This window comes from Ambystoma mexicanum, chromosome 3p, assembly GCF_040938575.1.
Source record: "Ambystoma mexicanum isolate Mex_15411 chromosome 3p, UKY_AmexF1_1, whole genome shotgun sequence".
In the NCBI taxonomy this organism is placed as follows: Eukaryota; Metazoa; Chordata; class Amphibia; order Caudata; family Ambystomatidae; genus Ambystoma; species Ambystoma mexicanum.
The window spans coordinates 1234873113-1234891980 of record NC_090925.1 but is presented as its reverse complement, the minus strand read 5'-3'; the positions used below and the strand labels follow the sequence as shown (position 1 = coordinate 1234891980).

Genomic DNA, 18868 nt, shown 5'->3' with positions numbered 1-18868 from the left:
TTGCAGGCCTTCTGTGATCGATGAGAAACAGGGGCTCTGACAGGACAACATCGGGCTCAGGGTGCCAAACCTTGCAGCGGGTCACCAGCGGTTCCACAGATCTGTTTCTTCGGTTCAAGATAATTAGCTCCTTTACTAAGTTTGGTGGGACTCAGAAGATCGACCTGGAATAGGTCTAGAGTGCCTTCTCTTATCCGAAATCTCCTTCGTGCCAAAACGAAGAGAAACCAATAGATCTGCTCACATTCAACCAGTCACGGACCACGGTGGCCCCAGTCATCCCAGCACACCAGACATCCTGGACCCGAAGATGTGTATTGGAACTAGATAGCGCCAGCCCACATCCTGGGGGCGCGCGCACACACACACACACAAGGCATGCAGAAGCCCACGAAAGCTTTGGTTTGCACGGGGTTTGCATGTCCAAATAAGGAATTTCCTGGGTCTGCTCAACCTGGGGAAGGCAAACGGACACAATGGCCAAAGGACAGAACAAAGAACCTTGTGGCATGGCCATTTTAGGCACTGGCCACTGTCATGGGCCAACACGGTTTGGACCATTGAAAAGAGTAAAAAAATGCTTTAAAAGTAACTACAGCCACCAGCTCTGTCCTGGACACACTTGTACATTCCCATCCCTTGCACACCTGGTTTCTGTTAACTAACTACAAAAAAAATATATTGATTCTTTGTATAAAAATAATCATGTGTATTTTTACTGTTCTCATGTGAAAAATTATTGCTGAATAATATTACATCATATATTCAATTCAAATGTCAATTACCATGATTCAACATACATATACCAAAGCTCTGTTATTCATACAATTGGTCAATTCCGTGATCAATAAAAATAGTTTTAAGAAAAATTAATAACACAATATCAGTTCATAAAGGTATCACATTTGATTGTGTTGATAAGTTCTTGGTGTTATCTTATCCTAGAAGTTTGCTCAATGCGTTTCGGTAATATGCTCCCTTCATCAGGAGCTATTTTGTTTGATATTAATCTTTGCACTTGATTATATCTAGAAGAAATTGTATAGAAATAATAATCAGCTCTTGATTCTAAATGCAATTCTTAAATTCAATATTATGCTATCATGTTGCATAGTATGTAATCACCTGGATGATGTTCTTTATTCCTGTTTTGTTCTTAGACTGGGTAGTGTGGGATTCTAGCTTCCTCAACTTTCAGATGTCCGCTATACAGTCCGCAATCACCTCCAATCTGGGGAAGTGTATTGGCTGCAGGAGTAAAATATATATGTATATACCTATGTGGAAGAATATGTCTAGTCAAAAACCATTAAAAACACAGTGTCGCAATCTGTTCAAGTAGGTGATACCTGTATTCCAACGCAACTGGTACACCACTCTTGGGTAGGCTTGAGCAGTATGACTTCTAAATTCCCTTCTGGGTACATATAATCCGTATTTATCCCTTGACTCTCCTTGTCTGGTCTAATAAAGAGAGAACGGGGGGTTTGGGAGTCTCTCTACCAGCAAAGACACAGCCCATTGACCTGTTCTTGGGTGGATGGCCCCTGGGAGAGTCTCAACCAAGTCTTTAGCTTACTGTCCCTTTCACAGAGGAGAAATATCCCTGCATAACATTATTTGTCCTGCCCAGGGGCAGTCCAGCACCGAAATGCTAGGCGATTCTCCTCTGAACAAGAGTACCAACAGCAACTCCAGACACGTGTTTCGGCCTAGTCGGCCTCATCAGTGAGGTGGTGCTGTGCCTCGCTAAGAACAGTGAGCAAGGGGTCCACGTCTGGATTCCCTTGGTAACTTAGGGTGAGATCCAAAGTTACTTAATATGTAAAACAAAGGGGGCGACACAAAGACGGATATGCAAATGGATATTTCCCATCTGTGAAAGGTACAGTGAGCTAAAATGTGGCTGCGGACTCTAGAGTGGCTACCATCCCATAGAACAGACAATTTTTGCCGTGTTCGTTCGCATAGAGGGGAGCCCACAACTCATTTTTTTAATAAAGAGAATATTTGTAAAACTTCTATGTCCAACTCGAATTGCCCATGTTGAGTAGATGGAGATGGTATTTCTAACGTGTTCTTACCTATTAAGCCACTCAATACCTGATATTCCGCCCTGGGTGACTCCTAGGTTCCAAGCGTGTGCTCTTAATCCCTTGGTGATTCTATGGTCGCCTGATCTACAAATTAGATCAAGGTTCCCATTAGTTAACGCATAATTAATTTTAAAAGCACTGTGTTCATATTTTAAGAGAGTCTAGCTTACCTCTTTGAGTAGTGAATGAACCACACATCCTGTTAACGAGCGGCGGAATCGAACCTCATCATATGTTGACATAGTTCCATTTTTTTATAAAGTATTCGTGTTTCAAACAATTGGCCTCATAAAGTTGGTTATTGACTGATGCCAGTACTGTAATATATATTGCCTTAATATGATGAGGGTGTCCACAACTAAAACACATTCTTTTTTAAAAAAAACATGGAACGAATACAAAAGCAGCATAAAAACACACAATATAAGATCACTAGATCACTAGTGGCTAGACATTTTAATGAGAAACACACTATTGCACAAACCTCTAGGATAAGATAATACCAAGAACCTATCCCCACAATCAAATGTGATACCTTTATGAACTGATATTGTGTTATTAATTTTTCTCAAAACTATTTTTATTGATCACGGAATTGACCAATTGTATGAATAACAGAGCTTTGGTATATGCAAGTTGAATCATGTATTTGACATTTGAATTGAATATATGATGTAATATTATTCAGCAATAATTTCTCAGCCGAGAACAGTAAAAAGACACATGATTATTTTTACACAAAGAATCAATATATTTTTTCTGTAGTTAATGAACACAAACCGGGTGTGCGAGGGACGGGAGGGTTCCACAAGTTTGTGGACATCTGTTGTTTTTCATTTTGAACAGCAGCTAGTGTCAGGGCTGGTTAATCTCCCTTGCACCCCACTAACCTTTATACGAACATAATTCATTCCAAAGCTAATTTGGGAGTGCACCTAGCGTTCGAAAAAATATCACGCTTGTACATTCACCAAAAATCCTTAGAGGGTGTCTAGGGCCATAAAAATGAAAAAGAGACCCCAGCGCACTGTACTGGAAGATACATTGTGCACTGATAAAATGTTGCCAAGCAGTAGCAACCAAGTTAATGACTAAGGGAAACAAAGTCTCCCAATACTGACAGTTTGAAGGGCATGTCAGTTTTCTCTTAACAGGATGAGCAAAAGCCTAGCGGAGTACAGTAGAAGGCTGGGCTCCACTGGTAAAAGTCAGGCTAGGATGGTCCGACAAAAGCAAAAAGTTTGGGGTTCACAAATGGAGGGAAAATTACCCACAAATAGACATCTTTCCAAATACCAGGCAAGTGTGCTGGATCCTTGGTCCTGGGGGCTCCTGGACCTGTGATGCCAGAGCTCCTCCGTTTTCCCACCCCCACCCCCACCCCCACCCTCCATCTGGGTGCAGTGCATGTGGGGCCTGAGTGTACATGCCGGCGGACAGGGTGGGTTGCACTGTACTTTATACTTTGCTGCATTGGGGAGCCTACTTTCACTGTGCTGCTTACGCAGAGGCCATTGTGTTTTTTTGTTTTCTTCTTTTTTTTTCTTTGCTGGAGCACTGGGGGCTTGCCCTACCTGCCAGGCACTAATTGCTGTCGGATGTGTCCAGTGTGCTCCTGCACCATCTGCCCATCTGCCCACCTACCCTCACGACTGTGACCAGGCGGACCCTTTGGGAACTCTGGTGTCGCTGTTCACAGAGGATGTGATGCTCTGGCTGCTGTGGTCGTCCGAGCTGTTGGGGGCGATTCTTGTGGATCCTGAGGTGTGTGCCTTTACCCTGTGGAACCCAGTGGACTGAAGAGGTGGGTTCCCTGCGCAATGCCTGGCTACTTGTCCCTGTACTGTGCCTGGGGTGGATAGACTGCGCTGGACCTTTGTGAGGTTGCCTGCGCTGGTGCTGGGTGAACGTGGGGAGTGGATCTCGCTAGTGTCTATGATGCCTTCTAATAAGAACAAGGGGGCTGCTCCAGGGGCACCATCCTGGACTTGTTTGCAGCTGAAACCCTGCAGAAGGCCCCTGCAGCACCCATGGATGGTGCTGGGTGCCATGCTCTAACCCCCCCGGGATCCTGATCACGAAGATATAGTGTTGGCTGCCAATTGCGGCATTGCAGGGCTCGCTGGAGAGGAAAATTGATGATACGAAGGTTGACATGTCCTTGCCGCGTCAAGATGTGCACTCGCTATCGGAGAGGGTGATAAACACGGAAACCGATCTGGCTGCCAATGTGATCACCACCACAAACCTGGAGGCAGTCGTGTGGCACCTGGAGAGGCGCAATGCAGCTTTGGAGCTTCGAGCAGAAAATGCAGAGAGAAGGTCCAGATGCAACAATATCCATGGCTGGGCCTCCCTGAGGGGGAGGAAGGCGCTGTGCCGACCACGTTTATTGAAAACCTCCTCCTGCAAGAGATCGGGCCTGGGAAATTTTCAGGGATTCACAAGTGAGAGGGCGCATTGGTCGCTGCAGTGGAAACCTCTGCTGGGGGCTAATCTGAGACAGAGAAGCCATATTGTAATTGCCCGGGTGCTCAACTTCTGAGACAGAGAAGCCATATTGCAGCATTCAAGAGAAGGTGGAACCATCTGTCTGGGTTATCGAAAACTTGCCCTGTTTCCGGATTACACTCCACTAGTTCAGAGGAAGCGAAATGTGTTTGTGCCGACAAAGGAGAGGATGAGGCTCCATGGCCTTAAGTATATGCTGATTTACCTGGCTAAATTGAAAGTGATATATAAGGGGAAGATCCTTTTCTTTGACACCCCCAATGAGACTGACTGGATGATCCATAATGGGATGGCGGACAGCCGGGGTGGTGGAACTGTGGAAAAGCCCGATAGGAGACTGTGACTCAATGCCTGCATATGGCCACCAAGACAAATCTATAGCCACTGCCTTGCTGGGTCCAGTTCCTTACTTTGCACCCTGCACCGTTAGCCAACATCGGCGGACTGCTGGAAGGAACTAAGCTGTCCTTCGCAGCGTGTGTGTGGTTAGCTACTCCACACCTTATTACTTTTAGGTGTGTGCCATACCTTTGGCGCCTAAGACCTGCCTCCCTGGCGGAGAGGTCTGGGGGAAGATGGCAGATTGGCCCGAACAGCTTAGTGCTGTTGGACCTATAAGTTGTCAGGACGTTTCTGATGTGTGCATTTTATGCTGATTAAACTGTTTTTCTTAGTTGTTCTTCTTGTTCATGGGCATTTTACTGGGAGAAGCCGCTGTCACTGGGTGTTTTTGGGACCTTATATGTTGGTGGCTGGTTGTCTGTCATGGGAGGTGTGGGGTGTTTGCCGGGTGGGGGTGATCAAGAAGTGGGATCCATGTTGTTGCAATGACTATGATTGAGGTGCTGACGTGGAACGGCAGGGGTCTGAACACTTATGAGACGGAACAGAATTAGATCGTACTTTCCCAGGAAGAATGTCTCTCAGGCATTGCTTCAGGAGACCCATCTGCTGCCATCTGAACAAGAGAAGGTTGTGGCCAGATGGGGTGGTACTGTATATGGGTCCACTTATTTGAAGTACTCCAGAGGGGTCTTTGTGTGGATTGCGGCTGCTACTCCCTTCCATCTGATAGACACTGAGAAAGATGACAAGGGCTGACTCATTGTGGTGCATGGCTTTATGGAACATGAGGAGATGTGTATAGTGAATTTCTACTCACTGAATAATGCAATGGCCACATTCCTCCGCTCACTGGGTGAGAAGCTGGCCGGTATGAGGGACGCATTGTTTGTGTGGGGGGGGACTTTAACTGTATACTTGACCCTGCTAGGGATAGATCTACCACCTTACTCCCTAGACTGCTGCCTGCTTCGGCGGCTCTCAATGCGGTGCTGGAGGACCCGTCATTGGTGGATGTCTGGAGGAGCCTCCATGGGGACGACCGCTGTTACTCCTATTATTCTGCACTACACACCAGAATCGATTATATGTTTGTTCCGGGGAGCATGTTTATGAGTTTCTGGAGGCAACATATTACAGCCGTATGATATCTGACCATTCTCCATTGGGTGTTCACTGGGTTTTGCCGTGGCCTGTCCCCCGGTACCGACGTGGTGTATGCCTGTGGGAGCGCTCCTTCACGAGGCATTCAGGGACCATATAGGTGCCGCCCTGGTAGAATACCTGGAGAGAAATGTGGGCTGTGTGGCTGATGGGAGACTGTGTGGGAGACACTCTAAGTGGTGGTCTGAGGAGAAATAATTGCTAGGGCTGGGGGCATTAGGAAAGCCACATACAAGTACTTGAAAATGGTGGCCCCCTGGACGCAGAGACAGAGGGGCAATTGCTGCCCCTGTGTCTTTGGTGCACCTCGGCTTGGGAGAGGCTCCGTAAATTTGATTATGGTACTATGGTACTTGTGCTTCTAGGTTACATGCAGAGGGTGATAAAGCTGGGCGTCTCTTGGCTCTGTTGTGTAATAATGAAACCCCCAGGCACTCTATCACAGCGGTCGTGTACAAGTGGGGCGAGACATGACGCTCACAGGCAGAAATTAATGACCCCTTTAGTGCGTCCTGCCGCACCCCGCAGTGGGGTACACGCTGTCCCAGTTTGCGCTTCCTCTGCTTACCGTTGAACAGGCTGGAGCCTTGGACTAGCCCATTACTGTAGAGTAGATCCTGGGTTTTATATGGTCCCTGAGGTCTGGGAAGACCCCTAGGGGAGATGGACTCCCCTCTTGAGTTTTATAAGGAGTACAGAGACATCTTGGCTCTTGTGCTGCTTAAAGTGTTTGAGGAGGCGCTTGACCGAGTCCAGCTTCTACGCAGAATGCGGGAGTCAATGGTGATCCCAGTGCTCAAGCCAGGGAAGGTCCCCGAGCTATGTGACTCTTACAGGCCCCTGTCCATATTAGCCCAAGACTTGGATACTTACGGAGCTACTGGGCAGTCGCCTTACCCGGGTTATAGCTTCCCTGATTCATGAGGACCAGACAGGGTTCATCCCTGGGGGGCGGAATACCTCCATGCACCTCTGCAGACTGTATTACATAATGGAACGTGTGTCCTATCAGGATGCGAATTGCGCTGGGATATCGCTTGATGCTATTAAAGCATTTGCCCCATCTACTGGGAGTGAATCTACGCAGTGCTGCACAGTTTTGGGTTTGGCCAGGGATTCATACGCTGGGTGCAGTTGCTGTATACCAGTCCGCTGCCCAGTGTCTGCCCTGGTAAATACATTTCATCTGCTTGGGAGATCCTACAGAGCACCAGGCAGGGCTGCCCACTGTCTTTGATGTTATACATGCTGAAGCTGGAGCCCCTTGCAGTATTCCTGCGTACCGAGTTTGGTGAGACTGGGGTGTGGGCTGGGAACTACAGGCACCTGATCTTGCTCTATGCCGATGATATACTTCTGTATTTGTGCGAACCTGAGCATAACTTGCCATTGGTCTTGGAGGTTTTGGATAACTTTGCAGGAATCTCTGGAATTAGGTTCTATAAGAATAAATCCTATGTTTCCCCTGGCCAACCTGCAGAGGCTTGATCATCGGGACCTCCCGGACGTGGGGCTTAGATGGAAGATTCAGGAGTTCCGATACTTGGGGATTCTCATTTGGCACTCGGCTGAAGAGATGCATCTACGTAATACTGTTAGGACTCTCGATGGGGTGACGTGATCTGTGGGTTTTTTGTTCCCGACTACCACTATCCATGTTGGGTGGTGTGGCGATTGTAAAAATTATTATACTGCCCTAGCTACTTTATCACTTTGGCAATGTGCACTTCCTTATCCCGGCTGTTTTTTTGAGGAAGGCTGAGGCTATCATTAGTGACTTTGGGGGGGGGGGAGCGACGTAGGGTTCCAATATTCACACTATACAAAACCCCTTAAGTCAAAGAAACAACCTCTTTTCTAGCCCTTTTTCCCCTCTTGCTTTACACACCCAACCGTGTACTCGCGTGAACCCGAGGTGCTCCGATGTGGTGCTTCATCAAATCGTTCTGCACTGCTATGCCGTGGTACTACATCTCCGGGGAGCAGACAGACCTTTAACCAATATGGCGTCCGCAGACACCTTTTTCACTGTGCATGGAAAACTGGTCCCCGACATGAGGTGTCGCAGCTGAGAGGTGTGGACCGAAGACCCCCCCCAATGTCCCAGAACGCATGGGCTCCTACCTGGCTTGCCAAATATGGGAGTGGACCTTTTAATCACCTTAACCAAAAATGGGCCTACCACTTAAGAAGCAAGTACACGGTTGTACATAAAGCAAGTTTATTGTACAAAGCTCTTTGGAGCGGTTAGATGGTGTTGCAGGACCAAACTTACTCCAAGTCTCAAAAATACATCATCAGTTGGCAGTTTATATACTTTTTTGCAACAATTTAAAACACTCCCAGATAAATGTATTACTCTCCAATGTAAGGAAGGCATGGTATCAAACCGTGAAGACAGACACATTTGATCACAGTTCAAGGGTGTTTTTTGAACAATCAGGGTTGGTTGAACGCGTATCAAAACCTAAATCTAGGATGAGCAAGCTACGACCATCAAATAATAATAATGCAGTCTTAGTGGAGTCTCTGTCAAAATAAAAGGGCCTATAATAATAAACCTATTGCCAATCCTTACCTCTAAATACAAATAGTGTGGGACAATAATGTATGCAAAGAAAAGTGTTCAAGAAATAATATGCCAGGATAGTTGAGCAGTTGGCTTCCCTTTCCCACGTATTCAATACAGGGCAAGGTGGCACGTTCGAGCTTTGCACACACTGTGGCTTCTTACAGTTCAAAGCATAGGTATCGGGGCCTTCTGCCAAAGCCTCTTTCCCAATAAGTCTTTAATTGCAGAGGGCCTGTCGTAACAAACCAGCACCAAAGTTCCTTTCTTATCGGGATTTTCACATTCACATGTTCTCGTTAACAATATTAGCAATTAGCCTCCCTCGTTTGGGCTCGGACCATGGATCTCCCTCATTCGGGCTCGGACCATGGATCTCCCTCATTCGGCTGGGACCCCTTTAGCACTTTGTTCACAATTTGGTCTCCCTGGTTCGGGCTTCCACCATGTAATTTCACTTTCTAATGTCTCCTCTTTGTATCAAATATCAAAGACTTTCGAATGTGTGGTGGGTTTTGCTTAAACCATCACAGGACCACTTTGATTCACTTCACTTCTCATTCTTCCCAGTCTTTCACTTTCGTTTCTGCCACTTCTTTGGCTGGATACCTTACAGAGACCTTCGATTGAGCACCCTCGCGGTGCCGGATCACTCTGTCACTGGTATTGTATCTTTCTCCGTTGATGTTCAAACATCCATCAGCAATTTAAGCTTTCATTGCGTCATCACACGCATTACCAATCTTCGTTCTTGTGCTCTTTATACAATGTGGCCGCTTGCAACTTTGACTTCAACACAGACCAGTCTTGCATCGGTCTCACCAAGTTACCGGCTGTGTTGATCTCTCTGGTGCTACTTTGATCTTGGCGCCAAGGACGGTACCCGTTGGCTGCTGTTCCTCTCCGACTCAGTCAACTATTGAGGAGGGCCCCTGGTATCTCCGACATATAATACAGGATTCTTCAGTCTGGTTTCCTGGCCTTTCGCTTTTTAATCTGAAGGGTTTTGAAAACAACGATTTTTCACCTGAAAGGTCAAGGGTATCTCCCTCCTTGCGCACCCTTCTTGGTTTGTCGTCTTTCTTCCTTAGTTCGGCTGCTGTCGGGGGGGAAAATACTGTTCCTTTGTGTGCTTTGCCTCGCTCAGAGTGTGCTCTCGTGCTCCGCCTTTTATCCATGTGGGGAAGCGTAATGGAAGTCAGGTGTGAGTGGTTACCAGCAATTGCCTGACCTTGTCTGACCGTAGTAGTGGTACATGTTATGTATAGTGCTCGGGTGTGAGTTTTGTTTTGTCACAGAGCGGGCTGTCCGTGTGAGCGTGTTTGTGAAGGGAAACGGGGTGGGGGTAGAGTTCCTAAATATCCTACCGGGTAGGATGGGGTAAAAGTCTTACAGGGAGTGGGATACCGCATCTCGTCATCAGGTGTCCCACTCTAACTCCCCACTCTCACACCCGAAGACCCCTCACCCAGGTGATCCTCCCACACTGGTCCACCTCCCAGGAACTGGTTCCAAAACCGATGGCCATGTCCTGGCCACCTGGATGACAGATCCCCCAAGGACTACCTGGTGAGACACCTTCTGGTTTCTCACACCACCCACCAAATATGATCGGACAAATCCTCTTCAAAGAAATCCCATCTTTCCCCAATTCTTCTATTTTCATTGGCCAGGCTTATCTTCATTATTATCTTCAGATCATATTTTAAAACTCTCTCTCTTCTTGGTGTAGTAGGTCCTGACGTTGGTGCATGCTTTAAACATTAGTATTGAAAACATTATTCATTGCTAGCAATAACTGGCCTAAAACCTTTAATTTTAAGTATGATTGCACATGGTCTCACTGACTTATTTTAGCAAATAGAGGAAGGTCTGCTTAACCATTATTTCCCTTGAACTATAGATGGACATCTCCATTCCTGTTAAACTCACCTGGTCTGTGCTGGGGCATCGGGGCACGGTTGGAGCCCTCCCTCGACTTGGCTCCCTGGTGTCGGCTGTCTTCCCCAGCTGCCGCAGAGAATGTTGTTCTGGATGTTGGTATTGCCCCTGGGAGGAGAGGAGAGGAAATGAGGATGGCGCGTAGGTGTTACGAATTCCCTCGCCCCTTTCGTGCCAGAACAGTGTGCGCAAGAGCCTTCCCATGCAAGCTCACCTGTTATTTGTAATGCGGGGCTCTCCGTCCTGCTTCCTTCAGCAGGGGTGCGTAGAATGGGCCTAGTTGCTTTACTGGCCCGTGAAGTGGCGATCCAGACCGGCTGTGACCAATCCACTTGAAGGATAAGTCTTTGGTTTTTCAATAATGTCTTTAGCGATGAGTCTTGCCTTGGTGGTAAGCAATAATGTTTTGCAATGTCTCTGCCCTTCCCTATAGGTGTGAAGATGATGATCGGAAGTGTGGAGCGAATCCTGGGATTCCCCTGAGGATGATGGACTCTCAAGGTCAACAGGTAAACTGGCTGTTATTATGGAAGTCAAGACTCTGGTACGATGCAGCCCAGAGTTCGTGATTATGAGATTTCTAACCTGTTGTGTTCTTTTCCCTTGTAGGAGCGGTCCGACATCGTGGAGCAGAGTCTGGAGGCTTGAAGACAGTTCAATGGCTCTGGAGGAAGATACCGCGGAGAAGCAGAGAAGAAGAGAAAGGCTTCCGCGTCGCTGGAAGTCCGAATCGGGAGAGAAGAGGCCCCGACTCTGACGGAATGCAGGTAGGGTGCGCGCACAGGGATGGAGTGGCTGAGATCAGGTAAGCACACCTTCAGCGATGGAGCGACTAGAGTCAGGTAGGTGCGCCTTCAGCGATGGAGCGCTGGAGTCAGGTAAGTAAGATGGTCTTCAAGTAAGATGGTCTTCAGAGCTGGAGTACCAGAATCAAGGTGAGATACGGCGGTAAGCGTCACGCTGCAAAGCAGAGTAATGTGAAGCGAGGGCATGTGGTTGGGCTGGCCTTATATAGGCTGGCTCCGGCACCTCCCTTTCGCCACGCCTTGTGGCTCCACCTTGCCCTGCCCAAGGATTTCAGCACGTGCCTCCCAATGCTGTTCTATGGCCACGCCCGGCCCTGATGCACATGCCTAGGCACAGAGTGTTCCAAGCCAAAGGCGCAAGGACTGGGTCCAAGTGGCCCCTGGGGGTGATGAAGGCCTGAGCCCATGACAGCACTCCCCCTGCAAGGCCCCTCTCACGGGCGCCCTTATACCCGGTCCAGGTTTGGCGGGATTGTCACAGTGGAACCGCCTGATTAATCGAGGTGCATGGACGAATTTCACTGGTTCCCAAGTGCGATCTTGAGGTCCATAGCCTTCCCAATCAATTAAATAGTATAGTTTTCCTCATACTATTTTTGAGTCCAGAATGTCTTTAACCTTGTACTCAGGTTCCCGTTTGATCATTTCTGGCTCTGGAGGCTTTTTGATTCTGGTTTCGGGCTTCACAGGCTTCAGGAGTGAGACGTGAAACACTGGATGAATTTGCATATTGGCGGGTAGTTCAAGTTTTACTGCGGCCGGTTTGATAATGGTCTTAATGGGATAAGGTCCGAGATATCTGGGACGGAAGGCTTGAGGCTCTTTTAGTGGTACATTCCTGGCAGCCAACCATACTCTATCCCCAATATGGTCATGTGGGGCTTCCCTTCTATGTCTGTCAGAAAACTTCTTTTGTTGTTCCTTGGCTTTGGTCAAATTCTTGGTTGCTTCTTTCAGAGTTTGAGTAATTGTCTTATGTAGGGAGGTAATTGCTGGCATTTCTAGCTCATCAAGTGGGTCAAAGGAGGACGTCCGGGGATGCCGACCATTCATAATATAGAATGGGGTTTTCCCAGTACTGGTGTGGATGGAGTTATTATACGCAAATTCAGTTAACCAGAGAATGTCCTTCCAAGGCTTTTCAGTTTGCTGCAGCATGCATCTCGGGTACTGTTCCAGCGTCTAGTTAGTTATTTCCGTTTGACCATCGGTCTGGGGATGGTGACTGGTGAAGAGGCGAAGGTGAATCTGCGCTATCTTGCAACAACTCAGTCAGAAACCAATACCGAAGGAAAACCATGTAGCTTGACTATCTGTTCTAGGAATACAGTTGCCAGAGCTCCAGCGGTCGGAAGTCCTTTGTTTGTTTGTTTTAATCACTTTTTATGCGCTGCAGACCCAGGGGTAGCAGGGCGCAATGGTAAGAAAATGCAAAACGTACATGGTTACAACATAGCATGATATGCAGTATACAATACAATAAAGGTCCTTAAATCATGAATAATTACAAAGTATACAGTGTTCAGGTACAGTCAATCAGAACTACAGAAATGTAGAGTAGAGGATTGACGCGAGTGATTGCCGTAGGAGGTAGGTGACACAGGTCAGCTAAGGTCAGCAGAGGTGAGGAGTTGAATGATATTTTTTCTGAAACGAGGGTAGGGCAAGTCCACTCTCGTCTTGTGGCAGTGAATTCCAAATTTTTGCAGCCTTCACAGGGAAGCTATTTCCTCCGATCGTGGTGAGTCTAAAGTTCGGTATTGTCAAACAGTTAGAATTGACAGCTCTAGTCGGTCTGAGAGATGTTCTCCTGTGGAATTTGTCAATCGGATATCTAGGGGCGGAGTTATTAAGGGCTTTGTGGGTCAGAGATAGCGTCTTGAGTTTTATTTTGTTATCTGTGGTCAACCATTTGTGATGGCGTCTGGCGGAGGAGATGTGGGATCTTTTGTTTATGCCTAGTGCTGCTCTCAGGGCATTATTTTGTAGTATTTGTAGTCTTTGAATTATTGTTTTATTAGCTCCGGAGTATAGTGCATTGCAGTAATCAATTCTGGAGAGTATTAAGGCTCTAGCCAGGATTAAGCAACTATTATTGGAGAGGAAGGGTTTACCAGCTCTTATCAATTTACAAGTGTAAGCCGTGGAGGAGGCAAGGGATTTTAACTGTTTATCAAGTGATAGGGTAGAATCAAAATAGAATCCCAGGGTTTTTACATCCTTGGATACTTGGATGATATTCCCATCTATATTGAATGAGGAGAATTATTGCCAAGTTTTTTGATATTGGCTTGGGTGCCCAGGATTATCAACTCAGTCTTATCGTTCAGACAGAGGCCATGAGTGGCCATCCATGTCTGGATGATAAGATATACCTTGTTCACCAATTCAGTGTCTTTCGCATGATCCCCAGAAAGCGGGAGGAGGATCTGTATATCATCTGCACAGTTCGTGTAGGTGATACCGAGATGGTCCAAATCCTCAAACAAGGGCTTGGTGAAGATGTTGTGTAGAGTTGGGGAGACACAAGAGCCCTGGGGGACACCGCATGAGATGGGGGTGGGATCTGCCTCTGCTGAGGGGGAGAAGACTCTCATCGTTCTTTCACTCAGGAATGACTTGATCCATCTAATGGCTTCCGGGGAGAAATGGGCGGCGGAATTCAGGTGACTACAGAGGACTTTATGATCCACCAAATCAAAGGCAGCTGAATGGTCCAGGAGTAGCAAGAGTACTGTTCTCCCTTTGTCTCTCAATTCGTCAATTTGAGATTTCGAATCAATGAGGGCAGTTTCTGTTCCATAAAAGTAAAGGACGGAAGCCCGATTGTCTCTCTCCTAAGAGGTTGTGTAGTTCGAGATGCTTTTGAATTTGGTTGTATGCAGCTTTGTCCAGTATCTTGAGAAGAAACGGTACCGTAGTGATGGGGCGATAATTAGTGGGGAAAAGGGGGGGTCTAATGTCTGCTTTCTAAGGAGGGGGAGCACCCAAGACTGTTTAAGATTGGCAGGGATGGTGCCTGAGGCAAAGGAGGCGTTAATCAGTTTAGTGATAAAGGGAGATAATTCTCTAGCAGCATCTTTTATTAATTGTGCTGGGCAAATGTCACCTTTACAATTAGAAGGTTTAAGCGACAGGATAATTTTTTCTACTTCCAAGGTGGTCATTTTGGAGAAGTGGAAGGTATTACTGTGCACCAGAAAGTTATTAGTATGAGGCATTTTAGGCGAGTCCTGAATTTTGAGTGTTACTTTTTTTTGCTGGATTTTATTTTGGAGTGTGATAATTTTATTTGCTACGGCTTGCTGGATATCTGTGCACCAGGGTTTGTCCTTGGTGCAGGTGTCCGGTGTAGCGATAGGGGACTCGAGTTCCTTTAGAATGGATAAGAGCTCTTTCATGCTGGAATTAGATTTGGCTATACGATCATCATACGAGTTACGTTTTGCCTGGCAGACTTCTTTTTTTTATAGTGAGGCGAGAGAAGTTAATTTAGCTTTATCGACTGAGGGGCAGAGCCTCCAAGTGGTTTCGCTCTTTCTTTTCAAGATGCGTAGGTCTCTTAGCTGTGGAGTAAACCATTTGTTTAGATGCGCTTTCGGTTTGCTTGATCTAAGTTTGAGAGGTGCCAGTTTATCTAGAGCAGAGAGCATGATATTAAATTCTTGCACTAGGGTGCTGGGATTTAGATTTGCTGATAATGCGTTAAGGGTAGGTTTTATAGCTGGGATAACTTTCTCTGCAGTAATGCATTTTTTGTTTCTGGTTAAACATGGTGGCGCTAGTGGAGGGGCCATAGGGTTGGGTCTGGAAGTGGCTAAGTTAAAGGACACCAAAGAATGGTCTGTCCAGGGTAAGAGCATTATGGAAGAAATAGTGGCTGAGCAGTTGCAGTCAGCTATCCAATCTAGTATTCTTCCCTTCAGGTGCGTAGGCTTGTCAACTCTTTGAGTTAGGCCTAGTGCGTGAATCATATTGGCTACCAATGTGGCATTAGTATCCGTAGGGTCATGGAAACCTAAGTTAAAGTCCCCAAGGAGGATTAGTTGAGAACAAGGTTTGAGGTTGTTGTTAAGTAAGTTATGGAGATACTCTTCAAAGGTACCTAAGGGGCCTAGAGGTCTATATAATAGATGAATGGTGAGTGATTGATTATTATTTATCTGGAGTTTGGCTGATAGGGTCTCGCAAGATTGAATCGATTGGGTAGGTACTAGTCTGAGTGAGAGGCTCATTTTGGATATTATGGCGATGCCGCCACCTCTTGCACCTTCTCGGTCATGTCTGACTATCGTGTAACCATCCGGGATGGCTAACATGAGCGAGGGTCCTGCGGCATTGTGTAGCCAAGTCTGTGATTGCGAGAAAATCGAGATTGCCTTCTGTGATTAGGTCGGCAATGTCAAGGGCATGGGCGACAAGCGATCTCACGTTAAGGAGTGCTCCAACGATGGGTAGGGTCTTAGTGACCTCTGTGGCTCTTGGAGAACAAATCTACCACCACTAAGATTGTGTTAAAGCCGTTGCAGGGAGGTAACTCTGTAATAAAGTCCATGGATAATGTGTGCCAAGGGACCAGTGGTATAGCTAGTGGATGCAATAATCGTGCAGGGCGCGACTTTTGGGATTTCTGTTGTGCACAAACTCTGCAGGTAGTAATAAATTGGGCCACGTCTTTTCTCCAGGTTGGCCACCAATAACTTTTCCTGATTTTGGCTCGGGTCTTAGTAATTCTGGGGTGCCCCTCCACAAATGATATGTGGTAATTTGCAATGATCTTGTTTTGAGTTTCTTTGTCCTTGATGTATAGCCTCCCCTGGAAATAGGGTAAATTGTCCTTAATGGAGTACTGGCTCCCCTTGCGTAACCATTTTTGTTGGGCGGCTTGATCCATTTGAGACTGGAGGTCAAGCTTTAAATCTTCCCAGCAGGCGGTTACAGCGATTTGATTTTGAATACTTTCTTCTGGGATGATAGATACTGGTTCTGATGGCATAAAGGCGTCCTTCTCATCTCCCATTCGTGACAGAGCATCTGCCTATCCGTTACGCACTCCTGGCCGATACGTGATCACAAAATCGTACTCTGCGAAGAAGAGAGCCCAGCGAAGCTGACGAGAAGATTGGGCCTTGGCAGTTTTCAAATATTGCAGATTACAGTGATCTGTAATAATGGTGACAGTATGTCTAGCTCCTAGGAGATAGTGTCTCCAAGTTTTAAGAGCTCCTTTGATCGCCAGTAATTCTTTGTCGGTTATGGCATAGTTCTTTTCTGGCGCTGTGAACTCACGAGACCAAAATGCTATGGGGTGTAACTGTCCCGTGTCTGGATCCTTTTACGATAATGCTGCCCCCATGGCCATAATGGAGGCATCGGTCTCAACGATATAGGGCAGATCGGGTCGAGGATGCTCGAGGATAGGTGCTGAGGTGAAAGCCGATTTTAATTCCAGAAAGGCCTTTTCTGCATCGGGAGATCAATTAAACTTCTTATTCTTTTTTTAATAAAGAAGTAATAGGGTGCACGATTTGGGAAAATCCCCCAATGAATCGCCGGTAGAAATGAGCAAATCTGAGTACGCTTTGTACTCCCTTGACAGATGTCGGGGACGGCCACTGAAGAATAGCCTCTACCTTACGAGTGTCCATGTGCAGCATGAAGCCCAGGAACTCGACTTCCATGACTTGGAAGGAGCATTTTTCAAGTTTGGCAAATAGTCGATGTTGGCAGAGTTTTTCCAGAACGGCTTGCACATGTCCCACGTGGTCCTTTTGGATTTTGAATAGATGAAGATGTCATCGATGTAAACTAGAACACAAATATCCAATAATTCGTGGAGTACATCGTTCATAAAGAACTGAAATGCTGCTGGTGCGTTGCATAGCCCAAAGGGCATAACCTGGTACTCAAAAAGTATGTACTTGGCTCTGAATGCAGTTTTCCATTCGTCGCCTTTTTTCACTCTTACCAAATGGTAAGTTCCCCGTAGGTCCAGCTTTGTATAGATTCGTGCATTCTTTACCTGATCAAGTAGTTCGGGAATAAGCGGCAGGGGGGTACCTATTCTTCACGGTGATCTGGTTTAATGCCCTATAATCTATACAAGTCCTGAGGTCCCCTTCCTTCTTTGGCACGAAGAAGAGCGATGAAGAGGCTGGATACTTGGATGGATGAATGAACCCATTAGCTAAATACTGGTCTAGGTATGTTCTTAGGTGCTGGTTCTCTTGCTCAGAATGTAGATTCTGCTGAAGGGAACTTGTGCTCTGAGGACCAGATCGATTTGGCAGTCATAAATTCTGTGGGGCGGTAGGGTATTAGCTTGTTCCTTTTGGAATACGTCCAGAAAGTCTTGATATTCGGAAGGTAGCGAACCAACAATTCCTAGAATGGATTTTCCTTCGAGCTGTACTTTCCTCCCCTCCCTGTGGTAACAGCGTTTTTCACATTCCTGAGGGAAGGTCAACTTCCTGGTGCGCCAGTCAATCCGTGGGTTATGGGTTTCAAGCCACGGCATTCCGAGGATCATTTGGAACTGGGGGGCCCCAATAAGGTCAAACAAAATGCTTTCCTGATGACCATCCTGACATGTCAGCATTACCTTATCGGTGTGTTGAGTTACTGGTCCCGAAGACAGCTGTGAGCCATCCACGGCAGTGACATTTTCCGAGCGTGATTTTTGCTGAAGTGGAAGGCCCATCCGTGTGGCCAAATTCTGGTCGATATAATTCCCCACCGCACCACTATCAATGTAGGCTTCCAGGACATGGATTCTTGATGGCTGTTGGTGGTGGATTAGAAGCACCGGGATGACTAGGTGGGAGGTCTGTTCAGCTTTCTTGATTCTGCTCGACAAGTGGACCCCTACACTTGCCGGGCGTCTGTGTTTTCCGACTCCTGTTCCTTTGCTTCGGTTTCATTATCCACGGCCCCTACCACTTTCTTGGAGGTGTTTAACGGGGCAATCGCGCAAGAAATGTCCAGCCTTGCCGCAATATAGACAAAGTTGCTGTTGTCTCCTCTTTTCTCTCTCAGCCTTGGAAATGGGAGCTCGCAACCCCCCGATCTGCATAGGTTTGGTAGCTTCATGAGCCTTGGTATTGACTGTCCCGTGGTCGCAGGTAAACTGACCTCCCTTCTGCCCGTGTGCGATCCATTTTTCAGTCTTGAAGATGATGGTCCAATTGTACGGTTAGGTTTTTTAATTTTTTTAAATTTTTTTTATTGATTTTATTCAAACAACAAATAACAAACCCAACTCAACATACAGTGGTTACATATCTTGTTCATAAATACACATACATTTTACTTTATCGCCCACTGTTTTCCCCGTCCCACCCCCCTCCCAAGCCTACTGTCTCCCATTGTTAGTCTCCACCTCCTGCGGTGGGGGAGGCCTCTCCCGCCATGTTTATTGAATCATCATCACTTGGTCCATC

At 46.7% G+C, this 18868-nt stretch overlaps 1 protein-coding gene across 2 annotated transcripts in view; it reads left to right on the top strand.

Moving 5' to 3' along the window:
- The window catches only part of IFT56 (intraflagellar transport 56), a 1056475-nt gene that overhangs the window by 19810 nt on the left and 1017797 nt on the right, over nucleotides 1–18868 (top strand). The window lies entirely within an intron of this gene.